A 19,238-nucleotide genomic window follows, 5' to 3' on the forward strand; every position below is an offset into this window, starting at 1 on the left:
GAATACATTCTATCTGTACTTGACTCAATAGATTTAATATACAAAGAGAGACCAGTAAAGCCGAAGCCTGTTGTTATGCCGAAAGTGGCACAGAGATTTACAGACCAACAAGTAAACATTGGATTCGTAGTACAAAACGGATGGCATCTTATCCCACCCAGACCTATGGTAATGGTAATGGTAATCACAACAGCAGTAGAGAAAGCCGTAAATACAAAGGTGGATATAGAAGAAATGGGCAAAAATTTAGTAAAAACAATTACAAAGTGCGAGTAGCGTGTGGCCAGCCTGTACAATATGTACAGGCACAAGCTACTGGCAATAATCAGCTGATCGCTTGGCAAATGCAAAACAATAACCACCAAAGTAATAAAGTAATACACATTTGCCGAATAACACGCAGAGGCAAAGAGAATTTCAGTTGAGAGCCTCTCAGGACACTAGTTGTGTAACCAAACATCAAGGGTCAACATAGTGTTTGTTATACCTAACCTAGAAACCAATGCCACCGTGATACCGGAAAACTTGAACCGGTCACGGTGGGCCCCCTTTCTGTGAGCTTGGAGGAGAGTGGGGCCATGAGCTTGATCAACACTTGCTTTATCAGATATGATCAAGGTAGGTATGCCCTCTAAGTTGTACATATGTTAACAATATTAGATTTAGAATGCTGGAAAATCACACAGTGCAGGGCAACTGCACTTGCTCCACAGGTGCAACTGCTGGCAAGTGTTGTTGCATTGTGCGTCCTTCACTATTTTCCTTTGACTGGCTAACCCAGAATTGTGGATAACCAGTGAAGGCATCCAACTTCTCCAAAAGCATAGGTTTGTTTTCTGTCATATGTTGTTTTGAAATGTCAGTAGTTTTAGCAACACTGCCTCGTAATCTTTCCTCTGCTTCCTTTAAACCCATGTCTATTTTAGCTAGAAGTTACTTTCTTTCTCTTTTAGAGCTTCTTCTACAGTATCTACATAAATTTTGCATTCTGGGACTACCTTTTCAGCAAGGGTACTGCCCTTATCCAGCATCCCGGCTTCAGCTTTTTCAGTTATTTCCTTTACATTTGCACATAACTTATCTCTCTGTTTTTTGGCAAATTCTGACTAAACTTAAATGATCTACTTTTAGACTCAACTTCTCTATTTCTGTGGGTTGGTTTTTGCATATGTCTTGCAACTCGCTGACTGTATTCGTGACATTTTTTACTGATGCATCTACTTGGGATTGCATCTCCTGAATTTGAGAATATGCTTCACTAAGGTTTTGCAACTCACGTTCAAGTTGTTACTATTTACAATCTATGGATATTACCCTTTCCGTTAACATATTTATACTGTGGGGCATGTCAGTAATTATTTATTGTTTCAGTTGTTTACTAAGCTCTGTAAACTTCCTGGATAGTTCATCAGATAACTTGGTGCATATAGTTTTGCTCACCTCACTGAGCTGTTGACTAATACTATTCTTGAAATCACTAAATGCCTAATTTTGCTGTGCAAACAGTTGTCCCATATTTTCTTGATGTCTTGTGAACTGCTGTGTTACACCCTTAAGCTGTTGTGTTACACTTCCTTGAAATTCTTGTCTTGTAAACTGTTGTGTTATTAGTTGCTTAGTTGTGTCAAATTGTGGGTGTCACTAGCAGTTACATTGATTTTTCGAACTGTTTTCTGCTCTTGCATTCATAACATAGTGAGCATTATAGCCAGAGGAAGTTTTGCTGTCGTGCGCTTCAGTTTCACTATTTGGAAAAACATTTCCCAGTGAGAACTGAGAAACTGTCTCATCAAGCATCTTCAATTTTTAACAGTAGGATGCCAATCTGGTTGTTTTGGTAGTCATCAGCCAGTTCACGAGTTGGTGCATTACTTTCAACTGTTGCCAAGCTCGGATTTCTGCCATCTTGGCATAATACATTTTGTAATGAGTTTTCAACAATGGTCATTTCCTATGACTCCATTGTGAACAGTGTTTAACAAAATCATAAAAAGAAAAAAAATTTAAACATTAAATTTTTGTTTGTATCGTTACTTTTCAATTAAAGCAGATTTATATGAGTATTCATTAATGAAGCTGATTATTCTCTTATACTGTCTTACAGAATCTGAATTATTTATTTTGCACTTTAATGTTGACTTTACACAAAATTTTGTCTTTCCTATAGAAATGCACTTTCCATAAAGGATATTAATTGGAAGGAAAAGAGACTATTTTCTGCGGGAGAGATGGCGCCAAGCGTGGCTATATAAGCATACAGCGTAGCAGCTTCCTACCTTAACCGCTGAAATCAGCATTCCCAGTGTGTCTCATTTGTAGGCAGTATTTAATTTTAATTTGCTCCTTCAGGTTGTTAATAGTTCCAATCTCATGAACATAAAATAAATGCAACAAAGGCCTCATTAGTTTCTTGTAATGATAAAATGGAGCATTTATCTCTAAAAAAATTTATCTCCACAACTGAGAGGTCTGTTCATATTCCGCTAAGTGCCATCCTTTGAATGGTCACCATTTAATAGTGGCGAGGGGGATAAAATGTAATATGTATTGGAAACTGATTAAAAATTGCTGCTTTAATAATTTAAAGGTAAATTTTGAAAGAATAATTGAAAGAATTTGGAAGGTACACATATCCTGAGTGAACTTTAACTGGCACTAATAGCAAAAGACCTCCAATATTCAATATTCAATTTAAGATAAAACATTCACCATTTAAGTTTACATACTTCTTGTTATCACCATTGTGCATAGAGCTGGTTATGATGATTGCCCCTCCTCTGCTCATGCAAATTCCTCTTGTTTGCTTAGAATACACATTTTTGAACAATATAAATGCGGCGGAACTATTCATACATCCGCCCGCAACCACTTACAGAGACAAACAGATTTTTTAACAATACTAACTTTGCAGAACTTGTAATATGTCTGCCTGCTATCACTTAGAGAGATGAACAGATTTTTTCAACAACATTAACTTGGTGGAACTCATAATACAACCACCTGCTACCACTTATAGAGATGAACAGATGAATATACAGAAATAAAAAATTGAGGACCATAATATCTGCTTGTTTTGTTGCCATTCCAATGTTATCTATGGTACAAAATTATTATTATTATTTCTTTCCTTTCTCAGACGTTATGTCTGGTTAGAAATGGAAAGTGACGCGGACCTTAATCAAGCATGACTTTCTTTTAACTGTATGGTATATGTTACATTGCATTTAGTAGCTTTCGGGTAATTGAACATGTATCAATAATCACAGATTTCTGTACTTGTATATATACGTTTGGATGTAGCTGTATTGCATTGATGTACTGGTAAATATTGTGTCGTATGACTGCTGAAGTTGATAGTATAATTGGTATAATGTCAACTTTATCCTGATGCCACATGTCCTTGACTTCCTCAGCCAGTTGGATGTATTTTTCAATTTTTTCCTCCTGTTTTCTTCTGTATATTTGTTGTGTTAGATATGGATATTTCGATTAGTTGTGTTAATTTCTTCTTTTTATTGGTGAGTATGATGTCAGGTTTGTTATGTGGTGTTGTTTTATCTGTTATAATGGCTCTGTTCCAGTATGATTTGTATTCATCGTTCTCCAGTACATTTTGTGGTGCATACTTGTATGTGGGAACGTGTTGTTTTATTAGTTTATGTTGTATGGCAAGTTGTTGATGTATTATTTTTGCTACATTGTCATGTCGGCTGGGGTATTCTGTATTTGCTAGTATTGTACATCCACTTGTGATGTGATCTACTGTTTCTATTTGTTGTTTGCAAAGTCTGCATTTATCTGTTGTGGTATTGGGATCTTTAATAATATGCTTGCTGTAATATCTGGTGTTTATTGTTTGGTCCTGTATTGCAATCATGAATCCTTCCATCTCACTGTATATATTGCCTTTTCTTAGCCATGTGTTGGGTGCGTCTTGATCGATGTGTGGCTGTGTTAGATGATACGGGTGCTTGCCATGTAATGTTTTCTTTTTCCAATTTACTTTCTTCATATCTGTTGATGTTATGTGATCTAAAGGGTTGTAGAAGTGGTTATGAAATTGTTATGGTGTAGCCGATGTATTTATATGAGTGATTGCTTTGTGTATTTTGCTAGTTTCTGCTCGTCCTATAAAGAATTTTCTTGAATTGTCTACCTGTCCATAATGTAGGTTTTTTATGTCGATAAATCCCCTTCCTCCTTCCTTTCTGCTTAATGTGAATCTTTCTGCTGCTGAATGTATGTGATGTATTCTATATTTGTGGCATTGTGATCGTGTAAGTGTATTGAGTGCTTCTAGGTCTGTGTTACTCCATTTCACTACTCCAAATGAGTAGGTCAATATTGGTATAGCATAAGTATTTATAGCTTTTGTCTTGTTTCTTGCTGTCAATTCTGTTTTCAGTATTTTTGTTAGTCTTTGTCTAAATTTTTCTTTTAGTTCTTCTTTAATATTTGTATTATCTATTCCTATTTTTTGTCTGTATCCTAGATATTTATAGGCATCTGTTTTTTCCATCGCTTCTATGCAGTCGCTGTGGTTATCCAATATGTAATCTTCTTGTTTCGTGTGTTTTCCCTTGACTATGCTATTTTTCTTACATATGTCTGTTCCAAAAGCCATATTTATATCATTGCTGAATACTTCTGTTATCTTTAGTAATTGGTTGAGTTGTTGATTTGTTGGTGCCAGTAGTTTTAGATCATCCATGTATAGCAAATGTGTGATTTTGTGTTGGTATGTTCCAGTAATATTGTATCCATAATTTGTATTGTTTAGCATGTTTGATAGTGGGTTCAGAGCAAGGCAGAACCCGAAAGGACTTAATGAGTCTCCTTGGTATATTCCATGCTTAATCTGTATTGGCTGTGATGTGATATTATTTGAATTTGTTTGGATATTAAGTGTGGTTTTCCAATTTTTCATTACTATGTTTAGGAACTGTATCAATTTAGGATCTACTTTGTATATTTCCAATATTTGTAGTAACCATGAGTGGGGTACACTATCAAAAGCTTTTTGGTAATCAATGTATGCGTAGTGTAGCGACCTTTTATTAGTTTTAGCTTGATATGTCACCTCTGCATCTATTATCAGTTGGTCTTTACATCCTCGTGCTCCTTTGCAACAGCCTTTTTGTTCTTCATATATAATTTTGTTCAGTGTTGTGTGTGTCATTAATTACTGTGTAATGACTGAAGTTAATATTTTGTATATTGTTGGTGGGCATAGTTATGGGGCGATATTTAGCTGGGTTTGCTGTGTCTGTTTGATCTTTAGGTTTCATGTAAGTTATTCCATGTGTAAGTGTATCAGGGAATGTGTATGGGTCTGCAATGTAACTGTTAAATAATTTAGTTGGATGTGAATGTGTTGAGGTGAACTTCTTTAGCCAGAAATTTGCTATTTTATCTTTTCCAGGGGCTTTCCAATTGTGAGCAGAATTAATTGCTCGGGTGACTTCATGTTGCAAAATTATCACTTCAGGCATTTGTGGTATCATCTTGTATGTGTCTGTTTTTGCTTGTATCCACCGTGCATGCCTGTTATGTTGTACCGGGTTTGACCATATGTTGTTCCATAAGTGTTCCATGTCTGTTATGTTTGGTGGATTGTCTATTTTAATGTGTGTGTTATCTATTGTCTGGTAAAATTTCTTTTGGTTTGTGTTGAATGTTTGGTTTTGTTTCCTTCTACTTCCACTTTTTTTGTATCTTCTAAGTCGTTTGGCCAATGCTTGTAATTTCTGCTTCTTTTCATCTAATTGCTCTATCGCTTCTTGTTGTGAGATTTTACCTAACCTTTTTCATTTTTTGTCTGATATTTCATTTCTTATAAATTGTGTTGCCTGTCCGATGTCTCTTCTCAGTTTTTCTATTCTGATCTGTAGCCTGTGTTGCCATGCTGGTTTTGTGGGTTTCTTCTGTGTGTTGGTTGGTTCTGATCTCTGCCTAGTGTGTATATTTAGTGTAGTGAGTGCTCCTATAAAAATCAGTAGTTGTAACTCTTCCATAGTTGTATTTTCATTTATTTTGTTGTGTATGATTGTGTTGATAGTTGTTACTGTTGTTTTGACTTGTGGGTTATTTGGTGGTCTATGCAAGAATGGTCTAATGTCTGTATTCGTGTCTTTGTATTCTATATATGTCAGCTGAAATTTTTCTTCTATATCTAACATGCATGTCACTTCGTGTTCTATTTGTGCTTGTTCTGGTGGCTGTCTTAAGATTTCGTTTTCCTCTGATTGTTTAATTGATGCGTATTGTTTGCTCTGGGATGTTTGAGTTGATTACTGTATTTTCTTCTTCTTCTGAGTGCACATTATTTTGTTCCAGTATTTGTTGTACTTGTTGTTTGATGTTTTCTAATTCTGACTGGGGTATCCTGTTATTTTTGATTATTACACCGATCTGATCAGCTAGTCATCGTTCTGTTAAAAATTTTAATTCTGGGTATCTGGTAATAAATGTTGTGTATACTTGTCATCTGTATCCAGTTGTGTTGGTTCCTAAGTTTGTTGCTTGGTAATAACAGAACATAAGGTGTTGGTTAACTTCATCTGACCATATCATCCTCTGTCTTTGTTTTTCTTCTAGAGTGGTTGCAGGAAGCATATCCTGCAAAACACCTCTATCTGCTTGTTTTGTTGCCATGCCAATGTTATCTATGGTACAAAATTATTATTATTATTATTATATATTTATATGTATAAAAAGAAAAGAACTAGGGAGAAAAGAAAGAAAATAATAATAATAATAATAATATGATACATTACAGTAGGGTTGCTCAGTTGCTTGACACACTGATTAAATCTGAACCTAGTTGCAACTACATGGGATTGGTGACTGTAATAGTCAGTCACCAAATAACAAACATCCAAAAAGCTCCAAATAATGGGGTCCAGGAATGGGCGTGGTTTCTGCACCACTTCATACAATTTATTACTTGATTATAGTAACAGCATATTCTGGCATTCTGCATCAGCTATTTTACTTGCCTTGCATTGAAGAACAAAATGACAGAAATATACCTTCCAAACCTAATTGCCTTGTCAAAGTAAGTGGATGGAGGTGAGGGGGGGCAATAAAGCTGAGGCTGCTAACTGTTGTTGGTTTTGAAGCAGTTTTAACATCAATTTCTAAATTGGCATCCACTAGTGGCCAGTCTAAATGAGAGCTTTTTTTGTGTGGAAGGTATGACAGCTATCCAAAGGCATGTACTGTTGACAGTTCACGGGATTGATATGAACAGAGGAATGAATGGAACCACCAGAGAGATAGAGGTCAACATCAAGGAGGTGACATGATGGACTGAGGATGAGCAGGTGAAGTGAATGGGGAAGAAGGTGATGTAGTTGTGGATGAGGGTGTTTTGAAAGACTTTTAAAAGGTTTTCTGTAGATTACCCATAAACAAACTGACATAGGAGGATGTCTTTCAGGTGACAATGACCTCACCACAAATTTGTTTCGTACCTTCCCCTCCAAGAAGTAGTAATTATGTGTGACGACATAATTGGTTAAATGTATAAAGAGGGAGGTAGTGATTTTGTAGTCAGAAGGATGTTGGTTCTGGCAGTATTTGGATCACCAGGCCCCTGGGCATGAGGGAATGTTGGTGTGTAGGGAGAAGGGATCAACACTGATGAGTAGGTATCCAGGTGTTAATGGGAAGGGGAATTTTGGGAGCCACTGAAGGAAGAGGTCTGCATCTTTAATACAAGAAGCTAGCCTATGAGCAACTGGTAAGAGATACTGGTCAAAAAGAGTGAAGATTGTTGGAATATGAAACAGTAATCAGCTACAACATGGCATCCAGGACTGTTGGGTTTAACAATTTTGGGAAGTACGTAGAATGTGGGTGTACAGGTGCGTTTTGTGGTGAGGAGGGACATGGATTCTGGAGAACAAGTCTGGGATGGGCATAAGGATTTGAATATGGACTGGAGATTGTTTTGGATTTCTGGGATAGGATCACTGAAGCAGAAATTGTCGGTGAAGGAGTCAGACAGTTTGTGGATGCCTTCTGTCAGGTAGTCAATGTGATTCATCATGACAGTGGTGAAGCCTATGTCTGCTAGGAGGATGATTAATGTTTTTCTTCCCTAACGACAGACCATCCCAAGTAGACAGCATATTTGCAGTAACAATAATTGGATTTATCAGTACACTGAAGATCTCACAAAGGCCTTCTTTGTAGACAGGCACTATCCCCCAGACCCAGTCTGCAAAGAGATTTCCCACATTATATCCTCACACAGCCCTAATCCTTACACCTCTCCAAGAACCAGCTTCAAAAGAGAACACTGCTCATCACCCAGAATCACAGGTGATATTGGGTGATGACAATGAGTGATAAATAAAATGAACATCTTTCACCAGAGCTTTAACTATCTATCTTTATGCCCAGAAATGGGGGACATCCTACCCACAATATTTCTCGTCCTACCTACAATGGTATTCCACCACCAACCCAATTTACACAGCATCCTGGTCCGTCCCTATGACACTCTCACTAACAGACCTTTGCTATAAAGCCCATATCCCTGCAAAAGGGGACTGATGACCCTGTAGTTTGATCCCTTTATACCTCAAACCAGCCAACCAACCTGCGAAAGTCTCAGCTGCAAAATCTGCCTGATTCATCTGCCCAGCACACCTCATTCTAGTCCTGTCACTGTCTTATCCAACCCCATCAGAGGCAGCGCAACCTGTGAAAGCAGACATGACATAAACCAGCTCAGAATCAGCTGACCACCAGAACAAGTGGCCACCCCAAACTGCGGCCAAGAGTAGAGTTGACCAGCCAGTGGCACAGTATACTGCTGAACATGACATGCTCGAGTTCAATGGCTGCTTCACAACCTGATCCATCTGTTCTGATGGCTAGGTGCTGCACACCTATCCCATACACTTGTCGCCTGCCTCCACCCCCCTCCCAGATTCGTATTCTATACATCTGCTCTCTCCCTCTGAGCTGTGAACCACCCTTCCACAACCCCTCTTCTCCCTTTCTGCCTCTTTTCTCCCTCTACCCAACCCACCCTACACAAATCCTCAATACAGTTAATCTGCTGAACTGCAGTCCAGGCAGTGTGCATTCAGCTGACACATTGTAGGTGGACTGTGTTTGTGTGTGTGTGTGTGTGTGTGTGTGTGTGTGTGTGTGTGTGTGTGTGAAGGGGAGGCAATTTTGTATGCCCCTTGATGACTTAATGCATCTGCTAATTGGAAAGTTCTCTCCATTACCCCTGAATTATTAATGAAATTATCAAACACAGAAAGGTCTAAACCATGAAAGATGTTGCTGCAATCAGATCCATTGACAAGATTTGTGATGAACAAAACATACAGACAATTTTTTACGTTGTTTGATGTATAGATAAGAGCTACAATACCAGACATCCATGTTACAGTTAACTGCACAGACATGTGTTAATATAAATCTATAGAACAATACTGGAAAAGTCTAAAGTCAATTCTTCGGTTTCGTAAATGAAACTAGGATGTGTGTCTATGTTACAGAATAACAATTGTTTTCCCAGTTTATTCTAACTAGCAAAGAAAAAAGAAGAAGGAAAAAGGATTAGAGTTTAATGTCCTGTAGACATTGGGGGTAATTAGTGATATAGCACTTACTCAGATTGACTTAACAATGGGATAAAACACCCATTCCCTTTCAAACGAACCATGCTGGCATTTTCCGGAAGAGATTTATCAGAATCTTGAAAACCTAAATCAGGGCAATGCAGATTTGAACACCATTCTCCTGAATATGAGTCCAGTGTGCCAATGACTGCACTACCTTGTTTGGTAGGAGAAGAAAAGAGGGCAGAAGATCTATAACAGGAGATGTATTTTTTGTCTCTTTATATGCCATATGACATCACTAACTTTAACAAATGCAGAATTTGTGACTGTCACAAAAGTTACACAAGCAATTACATGATTGAAGAATATTCTTGCATTATTTACCATAACTGTGAAAAGTTTTATATTTTTAATATAATCAGTCAGTCTTGTACTCCTAATTGCCTAAATGAAATATTTGTTTTTCAATAACAACAATAAAATTAAGAAAATTCTGGGACCATATTAACTGAACTCAGTATGTAACACTGCTTAGTATAGCAGATAAACAATGATCTAAAAATGAAAATAATCTTTTGATAAGATGGCTAAAAATCTCAGCTCAGCATGCTTTGCTCTTAAAAGTAGTTCTGCCATCCATCCAACCTATGCAGTAGCCTTGTCTGTCCCCGCTCCAACCCTGCTTCCAACCCACTTACCAATTCGATCACATCACTGCAATAAACCTAGATGCAAGACCCATCCTGTACATCTTCCGATTACCAACTACTCTAAAACTACTACAAGCATCCCCTACCACGTCAAAGGCACAATCACCCTGTGAAAACAGTCATGTGATCTACAAACTTAGCTGTAACCACTGTGCTGCACTCTATATGTGGGCCTAATTACCAACAGGCTGAAACTTCCTGGCAGATTAAAACTGTGTACTGGACCGAGACTTGAACTCGGGATCTTTGCATTTCGTGGGCAAGTGCTCTACCATCTGAGCTACCCAAGCACAACTCACGACCCGTCCTCACAGCTTCAATTCTGCCAGAATCTCGACTCCTAACTTCCAAACTTCAACTCTATCAATAGGCTGTCTGTCTGGATGAATGGCCACCACCAAACTGTGGCCAAGAGATAATTAGATCACACAGTTGCCTGAATGCCAACCAACATGATCCCCTCCACTTTAACAACTGTCTGACAGCCTGTGTCATTTGAATTATTAACAATAACACCATATTTTCTGAACTGCACAAGTAGGAACTCCCTGCACAACACATCCTTCGTTCCCTAACCTCCCTGGCCTCGATCTTTGCTATTTCCCATTCTCCACCTGCTTATTCCCTGCCCAGCTCCCATTCCAGTACTACACACACCTTCTATTCCACCAATGCACATGTGTAGTCCTCTCCCCTTCTCTATCCTCTGCTTTAGAACAGTCCCCTGATGTTGCATATAACAGCCCTATTCTGTCCCCCAAACCACGTTGCTACATGCCCCCATAGGCAACACTAGCATCTACACTCGCAACTACCCTGCTATCTCTACCCCTCTCCACCCACACCCCATCCATACCACTACCTACCTCAGCTATATTTCAGTGCTCACCTCAGCTGCAGTTGCAGTCGGGCATAAGTGCTTGGAGAAAACATTGGCCATGTGTGCATAAGTTGTGCTTGTGTGAATGTGTGTGTGTTTCCCAATTGCTGAACATTTCTAACATTTCTTTTTATTGTGCTTGTCTATAACACAACACTTCCTCTACATGGTGAGTAGCAATCTCTCTTCTCCACAAGGTTGTAAAACTAACAGCTGTTGTTTTGTTTGATATCTTGTAGTACCAGGTGGTTCTAATTAAAGAAGAAAAAAAGTCATAGTTCCAATTTTGGCCACCAGGTACAAATCTGGCACTGTGAATGCAAGAAAGATGCTTTGAAATGTTTCCATATGTATTGGATTAGGAACAGGATATAGGCAGAAATGGTCAAACAAGAGAGAAAGGCATAGTGTTGTTGCTATTACTAACCACAGCTTAGAAAATTTGTTAAATATAAGCACCAGTCATCAACAAGATGCTGTATCCAAAAAGACGTCACAATCAACAGGCACTTGCAGCAGATCCAGTGGAATCTGAGCAATTTGTTCCTGGATACTAGCCTTCAGATCAGGTAGAGATGTAACATGTCCCTCATAAAAGTGTTTGACAAGATATCCTCAGAGGCAAAACTTACATGGATTAAGATTAGGTGATCTTGCAGGCCACGCATCTGGAAAACCTATGGAGGTAATGTGTTTGTGAAAAGTTGCATTAAACAGATCATTTACTGGACAAGCAACATGAGGTGGCTGTTCCAAAGCAGGAAGCACATGTTATACAAGGAATCTCGATCATGTGCACATGTCATGCTACACATGACATGCCGTGTGGGTACATTCTCTTAAAAGAAGAATGGACTGAGAATAAAAGTGCTTGTGAATCCTATCACACACTCACATACAGCGAGTGTAATGCCTCTTTGTGCACAACAGGTGGTTTAACACCACCCCAAATTCAGCAATTCTGTGTATCCACTGCACCCTGTAGTGTGAACTGTGCCTCATCACTTTATAGAATATTGCCCTGCCACATGCCATCAACTCTGGTCTGAGCCAGAAAGCAAAGAGTAAATTCGGAATGTTGCTGTAGGTCATGAAGTTTCATGTGCCACGCCATCTGGGTCACATACAAGTACCAGTGTAAAACAGACCACAAAACTTTCCATACTCCTGACTATGGAATGGACAATTCTCATGAAAACGCCCAAGAACTAGCACTACCCAGGGCATACACTGCATGATCAGTTACAGCAAGAGTAACGTCTTCAGTAACTTCCACTGGGGTAGCACACCTTCCTCTTCTGGTGCCACACCACACTCACCCATGTTTTCAGATTTCATTATCATCTTCTTTCAATCATCTAATCATATTGGGCCTGTCCTCAGACCTTTCAGTTGGTGATACTCTCTCAATTCAGCACTGTAATTGCTGTCAATCACATAAAACCATTTCACTAACACTGTGCTGTCTCTATTCTCTATAGCTACACTGTTCACTCGTGTTATGGCTTGTCAAATGACAACATGGAAGTCATCACCAGCAGATTACAGAAATAAAACACAAAGATAGTGAAACACAAAAAATATCCAGTGTCTACAGTGATGAGGAGAATGGAAACCCACAAGGGTTAATTCTGGGACCTGTCCAATTTCTGCTGTATATAAATCACTTGGCTAGTAAAGTACATGATGGAACCACTGTACTCTTTGCAGATGACGCTAATATTCTAATTAAATCACAGAATAAGGAAAATCTGCAGGAGGCTTCAATATCAGTTATGCATACCTTAATGCACTGGTTCAAGACCAATAGGCTCATCATGAACTTTGAAAAAACTGTGGCAGTTAACTTCCACACCACACAAAACCTCCATCCTGCAAACGCAGTTTTCACTATAGATGGAAAATTTGTCAAAGGTAGAACTGAAGTGGGAGGTGCACCTAAACAATTTAAATAAGAGACTGAATTCACTAACAAAGACTGTTAGCATTCTCACTTGGAATACAAGCTGCTCATCAGTGATGACAATGTACCATTGTAGCATAAAGTTGCTACTTGTGTACAGTATAATTTTTGGGGGGAATTCCACATATTCAACAAAAACATTTAAAATACACAAAAAGATTATCAGGGTGATAAAAAAAGGCTAAATGCCAGGATTCCTGTAGACTCCTATTTAAAACTCTCAAAATATTGCTGCTGTCTAGCTTGTATATATACAAAAGGGAGCATCATAAAAAAGGAAAATCTCTTCAGACACAACTATGATATACACACACGTAAAACTAAGCAGAAGATGAACCTACACATGAACACAGTAAATACAAGTTTATGCACAAGCGGAGTGTATCATACTGGAGCTATGTCATATAATTATTTGCCTTGTTCCCTAAAATGCATACCAACATTAATTGCATTTAAAATAAAGTTTAAACAGTTCTTGCTTGAACACTGCTTTACTCTTTGTCTGAATTTATGGAACATCATAATAGTTAAACATCATTTAGCAAATTTTAGTAATTGTCAATTCATAATAAAGTTTATGTTGAGCTTATCATGCCATCCCACTTAATGACTGCTTTATCACATGTAGATGAAATGTAGTAGACCAACCTACATCATTTTGCATTTTGATTATGTCAATAATGTAGTCAAAATGACTACTGTATTGTAAATTAACTAGTTTTACCACTGTCCTATGCCATATGTACAAACAACATACTGAAATGATTCTTGGACAAATGAACATACCATCAAACAAACAGTGTACAGCACTAGATATGCACCAAGTGGCCACGACTGGAACTAATGTTGTTTTTCTTTTCCTGCATAAACGGGTTTTGCAATAAAGTATCAGCATATCTACCAAGTTTTGCAGTTGTGCAATAAAACATTATGTGCCCTGAATATATTACAAGAGAAGAGATTACAAAAATATCCACATCCATGAAGTACCATCTGATGACAAAATTAAAAAAAAAAAATCACGAAAGGTAGTATCTGCTTGGCATAAATTGTCATCACTAACACTCATGAGTGCCATATACCATGTGCGTTCAACAGGGTTGATTAATATTTTTTGCTTACAAAAATTTAAGGTTTATTTGCTGAAATAACTGAACACCCTAAAGTTGTCTTTGAGGGGATAATCACTGTTTACATTTGAAAAGTTCATTAGTATGTCTAACTACAATGAGTGGAAATTAATCACTGATTTGTAACTAAAACTTGAGGGACTGTAAAAAACAACTGCAGCTACTGAAATAGTCTAAAGACTGTACGGACAGCATTATCCATAATATGTTTAATTGTACATTCAAATGTGTACCCAAAACTTAGTTCAGCAAATACCCCTTAGTAAGCATGCCAAAATTTACAATATGTTCAAAGATAAAAGTTTATTTAGTTTATTGGGCTACTATACTGGTGGATTAACATACATTTTGCTTCTGAGAAAAATATGGAAGCTCGCTTGTCAAAAGTTAAGTCACTTATACTACTGAACAAATTTGAAGCACTGGTAAGAAAACTGATTACAATTTGGTAGAGGGACTCATGTTATATGGGTTTCCAGCAGATTTAAAACCTCAATTATGGTGAACGAGAATTTAGATGTCAGTATTACTAGTGATGCAGTAAGAGATTGGTTGATTCAAGAATCAACAAAATGACAGTGTGCTTCTACAAACAAAACTACAGGTTCGGTGCTGGCAGCTAGTAAGCAGACCAATGCACACCAGATATCAAACTTCAATTTTAGTGCATAAATTTCCAATTTCACTAAAATTATGTACCAGCTTTTGAGTTAGCTTGGGTAAACGATTTCACAGAACTCAAAATGGCTACAAATGGTAGCTCTATCAATTTAAGAAGCAGAATTCAGCTGCACAAGAAGTAAAATATCTTCAAGTACTCTCCTTGAACTGTGTGTAAAACATTTAATATGAGGGATGCTTGTAAAGTAACACATAATAATAATTTTTCTCCATGGTATTGAAGCTGGAATGTTGAAGTTTCATGATGATACAGTTTCAAGTTTGTGCTACAGAGGGTATTTTGTTTTCATGTGCATCTGAACTACAAAACAAACATGGTGCACATGTTACTGTCATCAACTTGTGGAGAGCAGCAAAGTGTAGTTTGATATTTGTGGGCCAAAGAGCATAAACCAAGCAAAATTTAGAGGGGCATGGATGGGGTGTGTGGGAATGACTGCATGGACCACAGCAATGTCTCCAGGTGGTATGAATTCTTCAGAGAGGGTCATGTGAACCCTAGGGCTTAGCCACATTCCAGGCAATTGCTAACAGCTGCAATACCGCAGACTGTTGAAGGCACTGAGGCAGAAATTTTGATGACCAGCATGTGCAACTGCAAACCTTATTGCAGCAGTTCAATATTTCCAATGGAACAGTGTAAAATATTGTTCATAACATGTTTACATTTCATAAAATCAGTGCTTGCTGGATGCCTAAGAACCTGACAGACAACCATAAGAGCCAGTGAATGATGACAAGCTTGGATCACTTAATGTGTTATAGTGCAGAAGGGCATGACTTACTGATTATAAGGTGTGAGTGTACTACTTTAAAGCCGAATCCAAGCAGGCCTCTACAGAGTGGAAACATGCTGGTTCCCCAGTATGAATATAATTCAAAATGATTCAGCCTGCTAGGAAAGTGCTTATGACAGTGTTCTCTGAATGCTTCAGCCTACACTAAAACTTTGATTAAGTTGCATTGTACCCTATGTGACAGATGTCACAACATTAATGCTGTCGGTGTAAAACTTCTTCGTAACAAAGCTCACCCCCATGTTGCTGCTCCTGTTCATAAGAAAACTGCCAAATTTGGGTGAAAGGTGATCCAGCATTCACCATACATTCTGGACCTTGCACCATGAGACTTTCGTCCCATGAATAAATTCTTGGGCAGCCAACACTTTGCAACAGATGTGGAAGTAAAATCACCATTCCACAAATGACTGTACTCCGACCAAATGGATTTCTACAAACAGGGCATATTGAAACTGATACCACAATAGGAGAAATGTTTTGAGAACATTGGTGACTATGTAGAAAAGTAGGTACAAGATGTAAGTCCATTATGACCTTTTTTTTGTTAAGCAATTTGGTCATAAAATTATTGGGTGTTACTTTTCGACCTTTCCTTGTATGACTGAAATTGCAACCAATCAAAAACATAAAAATCACCTACATACACCCAAACAGATGAACACACATGAAGGCTACCAGATACAAAAGCTATCAAACTGAGACATTCTGTCATCTGATAAAAGAAATGCAAACTCTAGTTGAGGGTAGTACATCTTCATTGCGTATGATTAACAGAAATGAATCCACATAAATATGTACAAGAATTTTTATATAAAATATCAAATGTCTTATTAAACCTGGAAGCAAATATTACTATACCTCTAACAATATCTATATGGTTTCAAAGAAGCACAGATATTTTAGGCAAAACATTTACAGATATCATCACCAAAACAGAATGCAGTTTCAAAGGTGTGTAGATGAAAAAAGAAAATGAGACTTCCACTGTTTTCAACTCTTTTTCATGAATGTTTAAATAAGTGGCACACAGGGTCTAACTTTAAGGAATCAGATAAAGTTAGAGAAATAACTAAGCTGGCTGTCACAAAAATGTCATTTATACATAGAAACCAAGGTAAGGTCTCTTTGCTAGAGGAGCCACATACTTAGGAAGATCACAAACTTGGGCTAATAATATCTGGCATTGTTACAACAACTGAGAACCTCATTTATCCATGGATTTCCTGAATGTTACATTAACAGTGAATAACAACAACAAGACTTCCATGTGAAAACAGAGAGGTATATTTTTGAACCAGAAAATGACCACAATGTACAAATTATACATGAAGGAAGAAATGGTGCTAGTGTGAATTCCAAGCTTTCACAATAATATACACTCCTGGAAATGGAAAAAAGAACACATTGACACCAGTGTGTCAGACCCACCATACTTGCTCCGGACACTGCGAGAGGGCTGTACAAGCAATGATCACACGCACGGCACAGCGGACACACCAGGAACCGCAGTGTTGGCCGTCGAATGGCGCTAGCTGCGCAGCATTTGTGCACCGCCGCCGTCAGTGTCAGCCAGTTTGCCGTGGCATACGGAGCTCCATCGCAGTCTTTAACACTGGTAGCATGCCGTGACAGCGTGGACGTGAACCGTATGTGCAGTTGACGGACTTTGAGCGAGGGCGTATAGTGGGCATGCGGGAGGCCGGGTGGACGTACCGCCGAATTGCTCAACACGTGGGGCGTGATGTCTCCACAGTACATCGATGTTGTCGCCAGTGGTCGGCGGAAGGTGCACGTGCCCGTCGACCTGGGACCGGACCGCAGCGACGCACGGATACACGCCAAGACCGTAGGAACCTACGCAGTGCCGTAGGGGACCGCACCGCCACTTCCCAGCAAATCAGGGACACTGTTGCTCCTGGGGTATCGGCGAGGACCATTCGCAACCGTCTCCATGAAGCTGGGCTACGGTCCCGCACACTGTTAGGCCGTCTTCCGCTCACGCCCCAACATCGTGCAGCCCGCCTCCAGTGGTGTCGCGACAGGCGTGAATGGAGGGATGAATGGAGACGTGTTGTCTTCAGCGATGAGAGTCGCTTCTGCCTTGGTGCCAATGATGGTCGTATGCGTGTTTGGCGCTGTGCAGGTGAGCGCCACAATCAGGACTGCATACGACCGAGGCACACAGGCCGAACACCCGGCATCATGGTGTGGGGAGCGATCTCCTACACTGGCCGTACACCACTGGTGATCGTCGAGGGGACACTGAATAGTGCACGGTACATCCAAACCGTCATCGAACCCATCGTTCTACCATTCCTAGACCGGCAAGGGAACTTGCTGTTCCAACAGGACAATGCATGTCCGCATGTATCCCGTGCCACCCAACGTGCTCTAGAAGGTGTAAGTCAACTACCCTGGCCAGCAAGATCTCCGGATCTGTCCCCCATTGAGCATGTTTGGGACTGGATGAAGCGTCGTCTCACGCGGTCTGCACGTCCAGCATGAACGCTGGTCCAACTGAGGCGCCAGGTGGAAATGCCATGGCGAGCCGTTCCACAGGACTACATCCAGCATCTCTACGATCGTCTCCATGGGAGAATAGCAGCCTGCATTGCTGCGAAAGGTGGATATACACTGTACTAGTGCCGACATTGTGCATGCTCTGTTGCCTGTGTCTATGTGCCTGTGGTTCTGTCAGTGTGATCATGTGATGTATCTGACCCCAGGAATGTGTCAATAAAGTTTCCCCTTCCTGGGACAATGAATTCACGGTGTTCTTATTTCCATTTCCAGGAGTGTATTTAACTTGCTTGAGTGGAAAGCACTGGCACAGCCAAGGTTTTAACACTGCAATATACATAGTGAATCACAAAAGAATGATTACATTGTAGCTCTAATTGAGTTGGAACTAATAGAATTTAGGTTATCACCAATAACTTTATATTTTTCTTGAAAATGTAGAGTTCATCTTAATATCTCATCTTTAAGGTGTGATTGCCAACTTTTGTGAAATGCAAAAGTGAAGGTTTGGATAGCAGAAGTGTATTATTCTGTTGTTTTACAAAGGAGGAAGGTCGACCACAACAAAAACTCTCTTTAAAATATCAAGTACAGAGTGAAATATTACAGAAGGAACAATGAAGCAGTCAATGCCATAACAGCATCACTTTTGTGACATGGGAAAAAATAATTACTATAAAACAGAAAAGAGTATGTTTATATTTTCTTTCTATTCTATAATTAGTACTTTTAATTAAAAAAGTTTAAGTTAAAAATTTAACTTCTAAAGTGTTCTGAATATTTTATTATTTTCTTATAATGCTTATACTTGTGTAACAATAAAATTTGCCAGTTTTTAATGAAACATCAAAACGCCATCAAATTGCAGAGTTTAATATGGAGAAATGAGATAGTACACATTACATTTGTAACTATCTGCAGAAATAATAATAATAATTATAATAACAGACTATTTCATTGTTTC

At 38.8% G+C, this 19,238-nt stretch overlaps 1 protein-coding gene across 1 annotated transcript in view; it reads right to left on the minus strand.

The window, feature by feature from the left end:
* LOC124783678 (calcium-activated potassium channel slowpoke) overlaps positions 1 to 19,238 on the minus strand; it is an 867,461-nt gene that overhangs the window by 657,910 nt on the left and 190,313 nt on the right. The gene's annotated exons all lie outside the window — the stretch shown is intronic.

The sequence above is a fragment of the Schistocerca piceifrons genome, chromosome 1 (assembly GCF_021461385.2).
Source record: "Schistocerca piceifrons isolate TAMUIC-IGC-003096 chromosome 1, iqSchPice1.1, whole genome shotgun sequence".
Lineage (NCBI taxonomy): Eukaryota > Metazoa > Arthropoda > Insecta > Orthoptera > Acrididae > Schistocerca > Schistocerca piceifrons.